The sequence below is a fragment of the Penaeus japonicus genome, unplaced genomic scaffold, assembly GCF_977035675.1.
Source record: "Penaeus japonicus unplaced genomic scaffold, GWHDUDI00000001_assembly GWHDUDI00000010, whole genome shotgun sequence".
In the NCBI taxonomy this organism is placed as follows: domain Eukaryota; kingdom Metazoa; phylum Arthropoda; class Malacostraca; order Decapoda; family Penaeidae; genus Penaeus; species Penaeus japonicus.
This window is the reverse complement of record NW_028234412.1, coordinates 33,966,716-33,981,715: the sequence shown is the minus strand read 5'-3', so window position 1 is coordinate 33,981,715 and position 15,000 is coordinate 33,966,716. Positions and strand designations below refer to the sequence as shown.

Sequence of the window (15,000 nt, the reverse complement as noted above, 5' to 3'; positions counted from 1 at the left end):
ATAAAAAAAATATGGGGAAGGTTGTCGTAAAACACAATAGAATAAAATCACAAAATAAAAGAGATTTACAATAAAATAATGAACAAATAAAATACAACATTCGTAAAGGTGTACCTTCACGTCATCATGATTCGACAAAATATTGTAAAAGCAACTGATAGGAAAATAGAAATACCCCGTAAAACAGCGATTTGAAACTAAATAAAATGACCAATTAAAATAGGAGACAAAAGCAAAAACAGACTCGGTAAAACAAAAAGCAAAAAAAAAAAAAAGAAAGAAAACGTTTGGTATGGTAAACTGAAACAAAAACACAAGCGAACTAAAAACAGACAAAAACATGCCATGAGGAAATAAAAACACGACAGAAATATAGTACAAATGCAAAATAATTTTTAAAAAATGCCAAGACGCCTCCGGACTCCAGGGGCCGGATACTCAAAACAGCTAACGACGTCGTAAGTCCGCGCAGCCAGGCCGCGCATGTCTTAACTCGAACTGCGAGCTCCGATGGTCATACTCAAAACTTTTAACCGTCCCCGCGTGACGTCACAGCACCTCGTAACTTAAGGGTGGTCCCGAGCACTCGTACCGGTGTGAACCCGGAAATAAGTCGTGCTAGTTCCGACTTGTACAAACGAGATTTGTATAGATTATGTATTACTGACTGTCCCAGACACTGTATAAGGCGTCATATCAATTTATATTGTATCTGTGTATCACAAATACCTCCATTCTCCCTAGCCACTTGATATAAAGAAGATAACAAGCAATTATAGAATGCGCTCGTCGTTTACCCTATGGAGTTTACGACAATACATATTGAATACACTATAGAGCTTTGGGAAATGAAGGTGTCTTGTCATAGACAAAGGTGTATATATACATATATATACATACATACATATATATATATATATATATATATATATATATATATATATATATATATATGTATGTATGTATTTATCATATACAAACAAACATACATATACATTTATATATACATGCATATATATTTATTCATATATATATACACTCATAAATATATATCTGTATCTCTCTGTCTATTTATCCATTCAAATATCCATCTATCTGTTTTTATAATCATCTATATCTCACTCTCGCTCTCTTTCCCACTCCCTCTCTCTCTTTCGCTCGCTCCTCCCCCTAATGACCGTGGCCTCCAATTGGTAGTTACGTCTAAAGGGCTGACTGTTGATTGGTCAATTCGAAAAGGTCCCGCCATCTGAGGGTATCCCATCGAACTACGGTTAAGAGGTTTTCTTTCGGTTACGATATTTTATTTTTTCTCTGAGTATGGGAGATTTGCGACCTCGTAGGGACATCGTACCTTACGAGAGCGTAACCCGCTGCGACGTCTTAAACTGCCAGAGTTTTGAGTATCCGGCCCCAGAGCTGTGGAAGCGAGAGATCGTAGGTAGGCTCGCATGGAGGAACGAAGAACGGAGGGATTCCTTACAGATTCCTCCCCCGCTCTGGGTCGAAGCAGTCAGCGGAGACCTGAAAAGAAAAGGAAGCCTGAGTCCTGACAAATCAAGTGGAGTAAATAAAGGTTAAAACTGTGATCTCTTACTCACGGAAATATACAAATCCAAACAGTTAACTTTCGGATATAAAGCAGCTTGATCATCCATCCTTACTAGGGCGGCTGCAGCATCTCATGAAGATGGCATCATCTGGCAGTGAAGCAGTACACAGCAGGCGACAGCAACAATTAACAGCATCCTTTACTCTCGTGTGGCACACGGCCAATGTCTCACGAAAGTAAAGTCCCTACCACTCTCCAATGAACAGCAATCTTTACTTACATGTGGCACAAGGCCAATAGCTCATGGCAAGTAAAGTCCCTAACATCTGCCAAGACCAAACACTGACAGCATTCTCTACATCTGTGTGGCACAAGGCCAATGGCTCACAAAAAGTAGAGTCCCTATAAAATCGAACTGTAGCTTGTGCTGACTCGTAAAACTTGTCTCGCCACGCAGAAATTTCCTAGAAAAATTGTAACAGCATCTCTCAACTCAATGTGGCACTAGGCCAATGGCTCATTGAGATGAGGTCCCTACAAGCTGAAACTGTTGGTTCTGGCTGCCGCTATTCTCCTTGAGAAGCAGGATCCCAAACACAGGCTGTGAGAATTGCCACCCAAGGATCATCAGCTTCAGGAAGTTCATCTGGATCCCCTTCTTCATCAGCAAATGCCAGTTCTCTGGATGGTTTGTAAGGTCTCAAGTGGTTAAGATGGGCTCGGAGCACCTTACCAGACTCCAGGTGCTGCACTTCAAAAGATACTGGACCCAATCGCTTACAGACACGAGCGGGTCCACGCCACTTTGGTCCTAGTGGACGTGGTACCATTTCTTTGTACCACACGAGGTGCCCTTCCTCTGGAGTAAAGGTTCCTTTTGCGCGTCGGTTATACGCTCTTCCATAAACTTCCCGAGCATCCTTGGAAGCCTCAACAGCAGCACGGCGGGCAGCCTTTAGCCGTTGTTGAAAGGTGCTGTTGTCGTCAAAAACCGCTTCATTTGTTAAGCCCACAGGAAAATATCCATGCCTTCCTGTAAGTAAGTATAAGGGCTGCTCACCAGTAGTCCGATGGATGGCAGAGTTAAGAGCAAGCCGTAACTCTGGTATATATTTGTGCCAACTTCCAGGTTGTTCACCAACAACAGCTCTAAGGGCAGCCTTCACAACACGATTCGTTCTTTCTACGAGGCCATTTGCTTGTGGGTGATACCGAATGGTGAAGTGATGAGATGCCCGTAAAATCTCCACTAACTCCTCAAACAACTGGGAGATGAACTGACGACCATTGTCTGTCTGGATGACTCGAGGCGGACCGAAGTATGTCACCCAATGATCAAGGAAAGCACGATGCACTCTTGAAGCGGTGATATCTTTGAGCGGAATCAGCTGAATAAATCGGGTGTGCTGGTCAACAATGGTAAGTACCCATCTCATGGGTGCCTGACTCAGATCTAAAATGTCCATGGAGATCCGCTCTAGAGGGTAAAGAGCTAATGGTGCTTCGGCCATGGGAACCCTTTGGGCAATTCCTTTTGCTTGCTGACACGAGAGACAACTTTCCACATAGCAACGGGTGTCACGCAACATGTTTGGCCAATAAAACATATTGCGGAGATTGTTGTAGGTCCGATGAATCCCAGGGTGCATCGCAAGAGGTGGCTCATGTGCTGCTTTTATTGCCGAGTCTTGGAGGTCTTCAGGAACACAAACCTGGTATAAGATCCTATCTGGCAAGTGTAGGAGTCGATAAAGAACTCCATCCTTTAGTTCGAAGTCCGAAAGTGGGATAGGCAACTTCCGTTTTGGTACAGTTCCATCACGGAGATATGCCAGGATATCTTGCAACTTCGGATCTTTACTTTGCTCAAGTGCTAGCTTTTGTGGGGACATATCATTAACCTCTAAAGTAGCCCTTCTTTGTATCTTATCTCAAAGTCATAGAATGATAGGTCATGGGCAAACCTAGTCATTCTTGGTGACTTTGTGCGACGCTTGAAAACATAAATGAGTGGCCGGTGATCAGTGAGGATGGTAAACTTCCGGCCATAAAGATAAGAATCGAAGATGCGAACACCTTCGACCACTGCTAGGGCTTCACAGTCTATTGCAGGATACCGGGTTTCTGGATCTTGCAGTTTCCTGCTATAGTAGGCGACAGCATGAGGTGTCCCATCAGCATCTCTCTGGATTAGTGCTGCTCCTACAGCAAGGCTGCTGGCATCAGTATGCAGCTCAAAGGGGGCAGAAAAATCAGGTTGACGAAGAACTGGTGCAGAAACAAGACATTCCTTGAGGTCACTGAAAGCTTTCTGCTGATCTTCACCCCATAACCAAGACTGACCTTTCTTTAAGAGAAGATGCAGTGGTGCAGCTAGGGTTGCGTATCCTTGAATGTGTTTCCTGAAAAACCTAGTGGCACCAAGAAAATGACGAACCTCCTTGACAGTTCGGGGCGCAGGGGTTTCCATAATGGCAGCAACTTTATCACGATCTGGCTGGACACCCTCAGGAGAGATTGTAAATCCCAAGAAGTTGATGGTGGTAGCGGCAAAGCTGCACTTCTCAGAATTCAATTTTATGCCAGCTGCTGTGAGAAGCTTCAGTGTTTCCTCCAGATCTATTAGGTGTTGAGAAAAGCCTCTGGAGTAAATGATGATGTCATCCAGATAAGCTAGCGTATGGCGCCCTAGGACCGAGGAAAGGACGATGTTCATAGTCCTCTGGAATGTGGTTGGTGCTGTGCTGAGGCCAAAGGGGAGCCTCTTAAACTGGAAGAGCCTATAGCCATCACTAAAGGCAGTCTTTGCTCTATCCTCTGGATGGACCTCAACACTCCAATATGCTGCCTTAGCATCCAAGGTGGTGAACGTATCTGTTGAGCCTAACTCATCAATGAGTTCATCAATGCGAGGTAGTGGATATGTGTCGCCTGTGGTGACTGCATTTAAATTATGGTAATCTACACAAAACCGGAGTGATCCACCCTTCTTCTTAACCAACACCACAGGGCTGAGCCATGGTGATGTTGAAGGCTCAATTACACCTTGCCTGAGCATGGAGTCACACTGTTCTCGGATGATACTGCGGGTTGCCTGAGGGAGCCTCCATTGCCGAGTGCACACAGGAGCGGCATCACCAGTGTTAATCTGGTGTTGAACACCTGGAATGTGACCAACTGCTTCCTCTCCCCCATCAAAAAGATCCTGGTAGCGATGAAGGAGTGACTGCATCTCCTGGCGCTGGGCTTCTTCCAAGTGCTGTAGATCTGGCGCAAGTCCTTCTGAGCCTTGATGAGGTAGATCCTTCAGACCTTCCACTGCTTCCACTGCAGCAAGGGCCAATGAAGGTGGTAGTTTATCTGGAAAGAGCTCCTGGCCGTCACAGTAGCCAAAATCTTCCAGACCATACATCTGATCAAAGAGGTCTTCTTCCCATGAAAAGTCTGCCGCTTCCTCACTGTCCTCCCAGAACTCAGCTTCGATGGGATCTGTATTCTCAGCAGCAACTGAATTCTGTGGCACAGCTTGTGATGTATCAGTGGTGTAGATTTCTTCAACAGCAGTAACCGTTCCCAAGCGTGTTCCCTGTGTCAGTCGTACAGGTCTTGCCGTGTGATTCACTACCCACACAGGGCAACGGCGTTTAGAGGCTGTAGTAACTAAGTAGGGAGAGGTGCACACAGCTGAAACTTGGGGCATCAGAAGAACATCTCCATCACTAGGGCCAGACTTCTCGATCGTACCCTCCAGGAAACGCCCAGCATGTGGTGGGAGCTCCGTGGTCTGTCGGAGGTGTACTGTAGCAGATGAAGGGTCCTTGGTAGATTGTAAAACAGCAGAGGAAGATGAGGAACTACATCTAATAAAAGCAGGGTCTGTTACCATTGGGGAATCTTCCACATTTACAAGACAGAGCTGTAAAGAACAGACGTCAGTGTAGGTGACGGAAAAAGTCCGACCTTCCAGGGTGAGGCATGCCCAGTTGTCTTGCAAACTGGATGACAGGCTGAAAGAAGTTCTTCGGAGTAGATCCATTCCTAGGAGGATGTCACCAGGAAACTGGACATCGCACACAGTTACTTGATGGCGTATTTGTAAGTCGGCATCGAGGCAGAAGGTCAAGGTTACTTCACTACAGGCATCCAGAGACTTGCCTGTTACACCTCTAAGTTGATGGGTCGTTTCCTTTCGACGTAAGCAACCTTGGGGATCAATCAGCTGAAGGGTCTGTGGCTTGATGATTGTAACCTCTGAACCTGTGTCGATGAAACATACAGCGGTAGCATCGTCAACATTGAGTGCCACGAGTGGCCGTCCCACGGGAGCCAGAGTGGTCATTGTGGCTATTGTTTTGGTCACAGCTTGAATGTTGGTGGCTCCCTGAGGTGGTTCTGCCAGCGGCTCTGGGAGCACTGTTGCCCTGGCATGGCTGAAAGGGACAGTCTTTGGCAAAATGACCTGGTCTCTTGCATTGGTAACACAGGCGGCTGGCTGAGGATTGAGCATTTGGGTTATTAGCAGACATAACACGACACTCAGCCGAGTTATGGGTGGAGACCTTGTGATAGTTGCACCACTTTCCTTGGACTGCTACTGGGAAGGATGAGTGCATACACGAATTATCAGCCGATACAGGCGTCGCATAATGATCACGGGCACGTGGAGGACGGTCAGGGTGACGGTGAAAATCTGGTGATTGACTGTCATCATGTCTGATACCATTACGCGAATTCCAAATTCGCTGAGCAGCTTCAGCCATTTGGGTAGGGCTCCCATCCTCCTTCAGGGCAAGGAAGTCTCGCAGCCAAGCTGGAATGCCACTAAGAAAAACCCTCCTGACTAACTCGGCAGGATCTCCTATGGCTTCACAATGATCACGATATCTCTGATATACACTACCCTCAAGCTGAAGGAAGTAGTCCATGGGGGCCTGTCCTGAGGTCATACGATTTTCATAAAGGACTTTATAAAAATCTGCAGCGGTATAAGTGCCTCGGAACTTACTGCGTAAAGCTGCTTTGAAGGTCTCCCATTCCGCGATGTGATCAAAGAGAGGAGAGTTTATGATCAACTCGGCAGGACCTCTGCAATTCGCACGGGCTGCTTGAATGTAGGCCTCTGAAGTGGATGGTTTTACCACATTCTCTATAGCCCGTATCCACCCTTCAATCTCTTGATTCTTTTTAAGAGGCTGAGAGGCAGTTGCATCACCTTTGAAAAGAGGCACCTTCTCCTTGGTGAACACGTATGATACTTGGGTGATGCTGGAGGCTTTTGCAGATGGACAGTGGGTGCTGGTACAATCTCTGCAGTGCGGTACCTGACTTCTAGAACACCTTCCTGCATCAACTGAGGGCTGGTGTGACGAAACTGGAGGCAAATGATATTGCTCCGGCTGTGGCTGCAAAGATGGGAGGCACCCAACACGTTCAGGAGTGTTGGGCCGGCTACGTGGGAAGGGCTGCGGTGGTGCACGAGGAAGATGGATACCACCCGTGGCAGGTGGATGCTGATGGCTACATGAATGTCGACTGACCACGTCACCGGTAGTAACCTGGCTGGCGACAGGAAGTGTTGCAGCAGTGTGTGCAGTGCGACGCAGGTCCGCTAGTTCACTCTCTCGCGCCCGAAGCTGAGCCTGTAGCTGCTGAATTCGCTGGTCACGATCATCTAACACTAATTGCTGCTGACGTTCGGCATCCTCGCGTACAGGGATTTCAGATTGGATGTCCTGTTGAGCACGTCGATTACCATCCAGCTCACCATCACGTTCTTCGAGTTGCCGACGAAGCTGCCGGATCTGCTCATCCCTCTCTGCTACCGCATTCTGCTGTTGTCGCTCAAACTCCACACGCTCATCAGCTTGTCTTCTAGCTTCATCTGCTCGCTCCTGCTCCCTAACATTATCCTCATACCTTTGAAGCCGTGCGTCGAGTTGATTGTTTTGCTCTTTGTATTCACGCACTTCGTCAACCAGAGTATTTACCCTATCCAGAACTTCCCTGAACATCGTAATTTCAGTCGCCATCACTTGAACTGCTTGCCTTACTTCTGGGTTGGAGCCACCAGCGACCACAGGCAGGAGATGAAGTTCTGAAGTTGCACTGGCAGGAGATGGATCACGGGACGTGGGCTGGCTGTTAGAACGGAGGTTTCTGCGCTGCTGGAACCGTTCGTTTCTCCTTCGCCTCTCTTGATATCTGGTCATACTGGTACGACCTTAGATAGCATACATCGGGGCTGCTTTGTAAATGACGACCGTAAACTATCCAAGGTTTACTGGATAATAACTTCAAACAAAAAGCAACAATACTAGAACAGACGCAGGAAATACAAGAGGACACAACAAACACCGACCACCACACTGTAAACTGTCACCAGACACAGTGACAAAGGACTTGAAGCTGGCTTGGGAAAAGCTGGTTAAAAGAGGGGAAAGCACATGAAATAAAAGAGTCCCTAGCTAAATGAGCCACAAGAAAAATGCCTAAACTGTGCGAGCTGGCAGTTAGGTGAAAAAAACGACCTCTGAAAGGAAAGAGATAAAAGCACTGAATAATAAAAAAGGCCAAGCTCTTAATAAAATACAAAGAAAACTACGATCCCGAAAATCTGTAAAAGACGTAAAATAGAAAAGCAACACAAAAATAAAATGACAAAGTGGCTCACAAAAATCTACGTAAAACATGCATGATGTAAAACTAACGGAAAAAAACTATGCTGGACGTCTCAACGTTAAGGAGTAATACAAAAGCAAAAGCTTATTCACTGGAAATTCACGCCTAAAAATGAAACAAGAGGTGGCGTAGCAAGTCCCACCGCTGCACACCAAAATGAAGCTGTAGCGTATCAATTGTATGGCAGGGGCCCCGCACTACCAACCCCCTTCCTCGAAGCTGGCAAAATGGGATGCAAGTATGAACTTGATCAGACCCCTGCAATCAGATCCCCATGAAATATGGTAGCGTGGAAGAAGGGAATCTGAACAAAAACAGAATGGGGAAGTTCCAGTGTATAGCTCCTCAACGTTTAGCCTATCAACAATTAAATAGAACATAGACTAAGAGCACTAGATAATATTAATAGATAAAACAAATAAAAGAATAAACAGGTTAATGAAATCCTAAAATGATCAAACTGCCATAAAAATAAGAGCAACTCCAAAGGGAAGTGCTAAGCTAAGGGCTTACTTTAAAAACTAACTAAAACGAAAGAGGGATCATAAATGATCCTCTGGCAAAAGGCCGTACATAAAAGAAACAAATTACTAAAACATGGCAGCATAAGGGTCACTGAAGGTGATTCTAAAAACAAAAACTGAAGAAAAAAACAATGGCAAAGGCCAAAAGCTATAACTAAAAGGCAAAGAATTAAAGTTAAAACAAAAACACAGCAAGTCCTGAAGGGATGATAAATGAGAAGTAAAAAAAAACAAAGCAAGCAAAACTATAAAAACACAAAACCTCACTGTTAAGATTTATATATATGTAAAAAGAAATCACGTCCAGCTCCTATTAATAATAAAATGTCAGGATCCCAAGACTTATCTTTTCTTTGCTGGTTTCTTCTGGTAACCGGTGTTTCAGGTGGAAAAGGAGTAACAAAAACTACCGCTGACTGGTATAGACTGACTGTATTTGGTGTAAAACGGGTCATATTTATAAGCTTTGTGACGTCACAGGTCACGTAAAAATAATAAATTCAAAAATAAAATATAATTGCAATAAAAAAAAATATGGGGAAGGTTGTCGTAAAACACAATAGAATAAAATCACAAAATAAAAGAGATTTACAATAAAATAATGAACAAATAAAATACGACATTCGTAAAGGTGTACCTTCACGTCATCATGATTCGACAAAATATTGTAAAAGCAACTGATAGGAATATAGAAATACCCCGTAAAACAGCGATTTGAAACTAAATAAAATGACCAATTGAAATAGGAGACAAAAGCAAAAACAGACTCGGTAAAACAAAAAGCAAAAAAAAAAAAAAAAAAAAGAAAGAAAACGTTTGGTATGGTAAACTGAAACAAAAACACAAGCGAACTAAAAACAGACAAAAACATGCCATGAGGAAATAAAAACACGACAGAAATATAGTACAAATGCAAAATAATTTTTAAAAAATGCCAAGACGCCTCCGGACTCCAGAGCTGTGGAAGCGAGAGATCGTAGGTAGGCTCGCATGGAGGGACGAAGAACGGAGGGATTCCTTACATATATAAGCCGTTTGATGTGAGGTATATCTATAGTTGTGTGATATTAAACTGACAACCGAAAAAAAAAAATCTTAGATTCTAATAAATGTATATGTCTGTATGGGTCGCTATGTACTCTAGACATGGGCGGATAAGCGACTATCTGAGACGTTTATGAAGGTTAGGTAAGTGTCTCCTCATAACCTTAAGGTAAGGCTTTTGTTTCGTGATGTCTTCGTGTGCGCGGTTGTATGAGGATAGGCAAAATAAGATTGAATTATAGAAGTGTAGCTTTTGTTTATCCAAGCTTAATTTAGGATAGGTGAAGTTGACTCTCGATCTGTCTGGATCTTACATCAAAGCACAATAACATCTGGGGACTAATTCTGAAGAACTATTTTTTGACGTGAATATCCATATAGTTAATAGGCCGGGAGAAAGAACGTACAGAAAGCCGTGATAGACCCTAGGTAAAGCTATAGTCACGCTAAAGCAGTTCCGTGCTGTTAAAGTGACATCGCTTATGGCTCTGGTATTTTCTTGGCAACAGAGCCTGATAAATTAGCGTGTTAATGAACAGGCTCAAAAGTATTAGCCATGGCCCGTAAGGGGATCGAACCCTCGACATCCGCGTTATTAGCACGGCGCTCTAACCAACTGAGCTAACAGGCCTCTATTTTCTCACTAAGTTCTAGTATCAGATTGCAATTATATTTTACTGAAATTACCTGAAAGCTATAACCTATCACCATGATCGACTGCGTTTTTTTTTCAGAAGGAGTTGATATGATAATTACTAATAGCTACGAATCTCCAATCGACTTACAAATAACTAACTTCTTGCATTAACCATGATAAGGACCTGCCGAATTCCGGCGTCTAAGGATTAGATAACATCATACGCAATATGTATATATATGTGTTTGTGAACAGGCACACACATTCGCACTCATACATACTCATATGTATATATATGTATGTATATATGGTTGTATGTGCACCTCTGACATCTACTATTTAAGAAATGAAAACTATGAAACATTTTTTCAGTCTCATTTATACATAAATGTCATGAACATTTGTTCACTAAAAACGTTATAAGATCATCCATACCCCACTCAGTACTCAGATTCAAATCTTGTTTCACTGTGATTCCGACAATTTTCTCTCGCACAGATTAGATTTCTCATTCAATTTAGCGTTTTGCAATTCAGCTGATGACCTCCATATTTTATCAAGTCTACATAAATTGAATTGGGAAATGGTACTTTTAACCGCACGATTCTAGTTCTCAGCATGTTATTCATCTGTGGTATTCCAGTGTCCAGGGAATCTATTGGGAAATATCACCTGCAGTATGCATGCACAGTATACTTCTGTTCGTGTGTTATTATTTAGTTGTTTCAATACGAGAGAGAAAGTTACATCTACGTATTTCAGATTCTCATACAATTCTTTAAGATGATGCACATTTCTGGTACATAGTACGTTTAGATGGCCGTTGTTCCATTATTCCACATTTCTGTCTAGAGAGCTTCCTCTTTTAACATTTTTATCGGTTCTCTTTACTTTATGATGGTTATGTTTTTGCTTCTCACACGTAAATGCCCTCTTCATGTTTCTGCCAACATTTTATTTTCCAGGTACAACTCCACATGAATAAGGTCTCAATGTCCTTTTGGAGGCTTTGGCCGGATTCTTCATTTATGACCTTCCTTTGTGTTTTTGCTTAGGTAGCTATTCAGGTGAGCGGGCGTTTATCGGCAAACCATTGATGAAAAGAATGGACATGATTGCTGCAAAGATTGATCCTTGAGGTGCTCCACTATTTACAAGTCTCTTTTAAATTGTTTTCATCTAATTGTTGTGCTCATTTGTCTTTCAAGCAGAAAGTCTTTCATCCATTCGAGGAGTTTTCCATGAACTCTACTGAGTGACACCTACTGAGTGACACCTTGTCAAAAGCCATTTAAGTGTCTAAGCAAATCAGTCTACAAATTCGTGTCTCATTTACAACATAACATATAAAGTTTTTCACTTAGTTTAACTCATTGTTTCTGTATCATCTTTTCTAGCAGTTTACATAATACACTAGTGGAACTGGTTATATATCCACATATATATATTCATATGTGTCTCCTCAACAACCTTAAGGTAAGACTTTTGTTTCATGATGTCTGCGTTTGTGTGTTGTATGAGGATGAGCAAAATACGATTAAATTATAGAAGTGTAGGTTTTGTTTATCAAAGTTTAATTTAGGTTAGGTGAAGTTGGCTTTCGATCTTGCTGGATCTTACATCAAATCATATATAGAAGAACATCTGAGGACTAATGCTGAGCTCCTCTTGACGTGAATATCCATATAGTTAATAGGCCGGGAGAAAGAACGTAAGTAAAGCCGGGATAGACCGTGGGTAAAGCTACAGTTACGCTAAAGCACAAGTGCAATAGCTCGTGGCTCAAGTATGTTGTCGGCAACAGAGCCTGATAAATTAGCGTGTTCGTGAACAGGCTCAAAATCGTTATCTATTGGCCCGTAAGGGGATCGAACCCTCTTTAAGAAGATCTGGTATCACATTCTAATTATATTTTATTGGAATTACCTGAAAGCTACAACTATCACTATGATCAACTAATTGTCTGTATGGGAAATAGGGAGGTAAAAAAAATAAAATGTAACATATAATACTGGTAACTTATATAAGTCCAAGAAATAAAAGCTTTTTCAGATAATGGAAAAGCCAAGAAACGTTGAAGAGGCAGTTTGTCATACTTCATGCGTGGACTTTTTTTTCAGAGTGTGTTGATATGATAGTTACTGATAGCCACGTATATACAATCTACTTACAAATAACAAACTTATATATACATATATATGTATGTGTTTGTGTGTGTATCTGTGTATGTGTGAACAAGCACACACATATTCACACACACATACATACGCATATGTACATATATATATATATATATATATATATATATATATATATATATATATATATAAATATATATATATATATATATATATTTATATATATGTATGTATGTATGTATGAGCTTCTTGAAGAGTTATATCACGAACAACTGAACAAAGGTCATTCAGTTATTCAGTCTTACTTATACCTATATGTCATGAAGGTCATCCATACCCCACTCAGCGTTCAGGTTCATATCTGGTATTTTCTTGTTTCACTGGGATTCCGACAATTTTCTCTCGCACAGATCAGATTTCTCAATAAATTTAGCGTTTTGCAATTCATTCAACACGCGTTTGATTCCTAAGTTAGTCTAGCATCGCGTTCTGTTAATTAGTGAGTTTTGCATATGTACAAATGTACATATATACAATATATGTATATGTATATATGTATATATAAGTACATTGTACATATATATCTATATATACATACATATGTATATATGTATATATATACATATATATGTATATATGTATATATATACATATATATGTATATAAGTATATATATACATATATATGTATATATGTATATATATACATATATATGTATATATGTATATATATATGCATATATATGTATATATGTATATATATACATATATACTTGTAGATAAGTCTATCAGCACATTTTAAAAACATGGATTTTTTATCAATAAATATTTTATTAAATCTACATAAATTGAATTGGGAAATGTTACTTTTAACCGCACGATTCTAGTTCTCAGCATGTTATCCCTCTGTGGTATTCCAGTGTCCAGGGAATCTATTGGGAAATATCACCTGCAGTATGCATACTCAGTATGTATTTCTGTTCGTGTGAGTTATTACTAAATTGTTTCAATACGGGAGAGAAAGTCCCATATGCTGATTTAAGATTATCATACAATTCTTTAAGATGATGCTCATTTCTGGTACACAGTACGTTTTGAGGGCCGTTGTTCCATTGTTACATATTTCTGTCTAGAGAGCTTACTATTTTAACATTTTTATCGGTTCTCTTCACTTTTGTCCTTTTTACTGTGACCTTTCACTCGTTCAAAAATAAAATCAGCCTTGTTTAATAAACTGTTTCTGCAACATTATATTACAGCGTAATCATGTCGCTTCGTTTTCTTTTTTCCTCCAAAGCAGTTAGTCCTATAGACCAGAAAATACATTTTCTAGATCATATCTCTTGCAGCTGCTCTTTGAAGTCTTTCTAATTTGTCTATATCCTTACTTAGATGGGGGCTATATACCACTGCCTTATGGTGGTCATATTTTTCTTTCTCACACGTAAATGTCCTCTTCATGTTTCTCCACATAAATAAGGTCGCGATGTCCTTTTGGAGGCTTTGGCCGGATTCTTCGCTTATGACCTTTCATTGTTTTTGCTCAGGTAGCTTGAATATTCAGGTAAACTACCCGAGCGGACGTTTGACCGCAAACCATTGAAGGAAATATTGGAGATGGTTGCTGCAAAGATTGATCCTTGAGATGCTCCTCTTTTTACAAGTCTCCTTTGAGTTGTTTTCATCTAATTGCTTTTGTCTTTCAAGCAGAAAGTCTTTCATCCATTCGAGGAGTTTTCCATATAAATCTACTGAGTGACACCTTGTCATAAGCCATTTAAGTGTCTAAGCAAATACAGTCTACACATCTATAGATAGTTTAAGCCATTGTTTCCGCATTTTCTAGCAGTTTACATAATATATTAGTGAAACTGGTTATATATACAGTATGCACATATGTATATTTGTATATGTATATATGTCTAACATTTGTTGTAGTTAATTTGCTGACTCGTTGAAAGAAACAATGTCACCTGCAGATCTTGGTTGCTTTCATGTCCTCCAGATCTTTTTCTTTCTCTATTCAGGTATTTCAGTTGTTTACAGCTTTGATGAAATACTATACTAAGGCATTCTACATATATATATTCATATATGCGTGTGCTTGTGTGTGTTTGTATATATATATATATATATATATACATATATATATGTATATATATACATATATATATATGTGTGTATATGTATATATAGATCTATAGATATATACAAATATATACATACACACACACACATATATATATACATATACATGCATGTGCATATATACACACATATGTGTGTATGTGTGTGTGTGTGCATGTGTGTATATGTGCGTGTGTGTACATGTGAGTATGTACGTGTACATGTGTATGTGTGTACAAGTGTGTATGTGTATACGTGTGTGTGTGAAGTATGCCCCGGACATTAATTAAGAGGCCTGGCG

General features: G+C 41.0%; 1 non-coding gene across 1 annotated transcript; it reads right to left on the bottom strand.

Moving 5' to 3' along the window:
- Positions 1 to 10,355: 10,355 nt before the first annotated feature.
- Positions 10,356 to 10,429, bottom strand: TRNAI-AAU (transfer RNA isoleucine (anticodon AAU)). The gene has a single exon. It is a non-coding gene; the product is annotated as a tRNA-Ile (tRNA).
- Between the last annotated feature and the right edge of the window lie 4,571 nt (positions 10,430 to 15,000).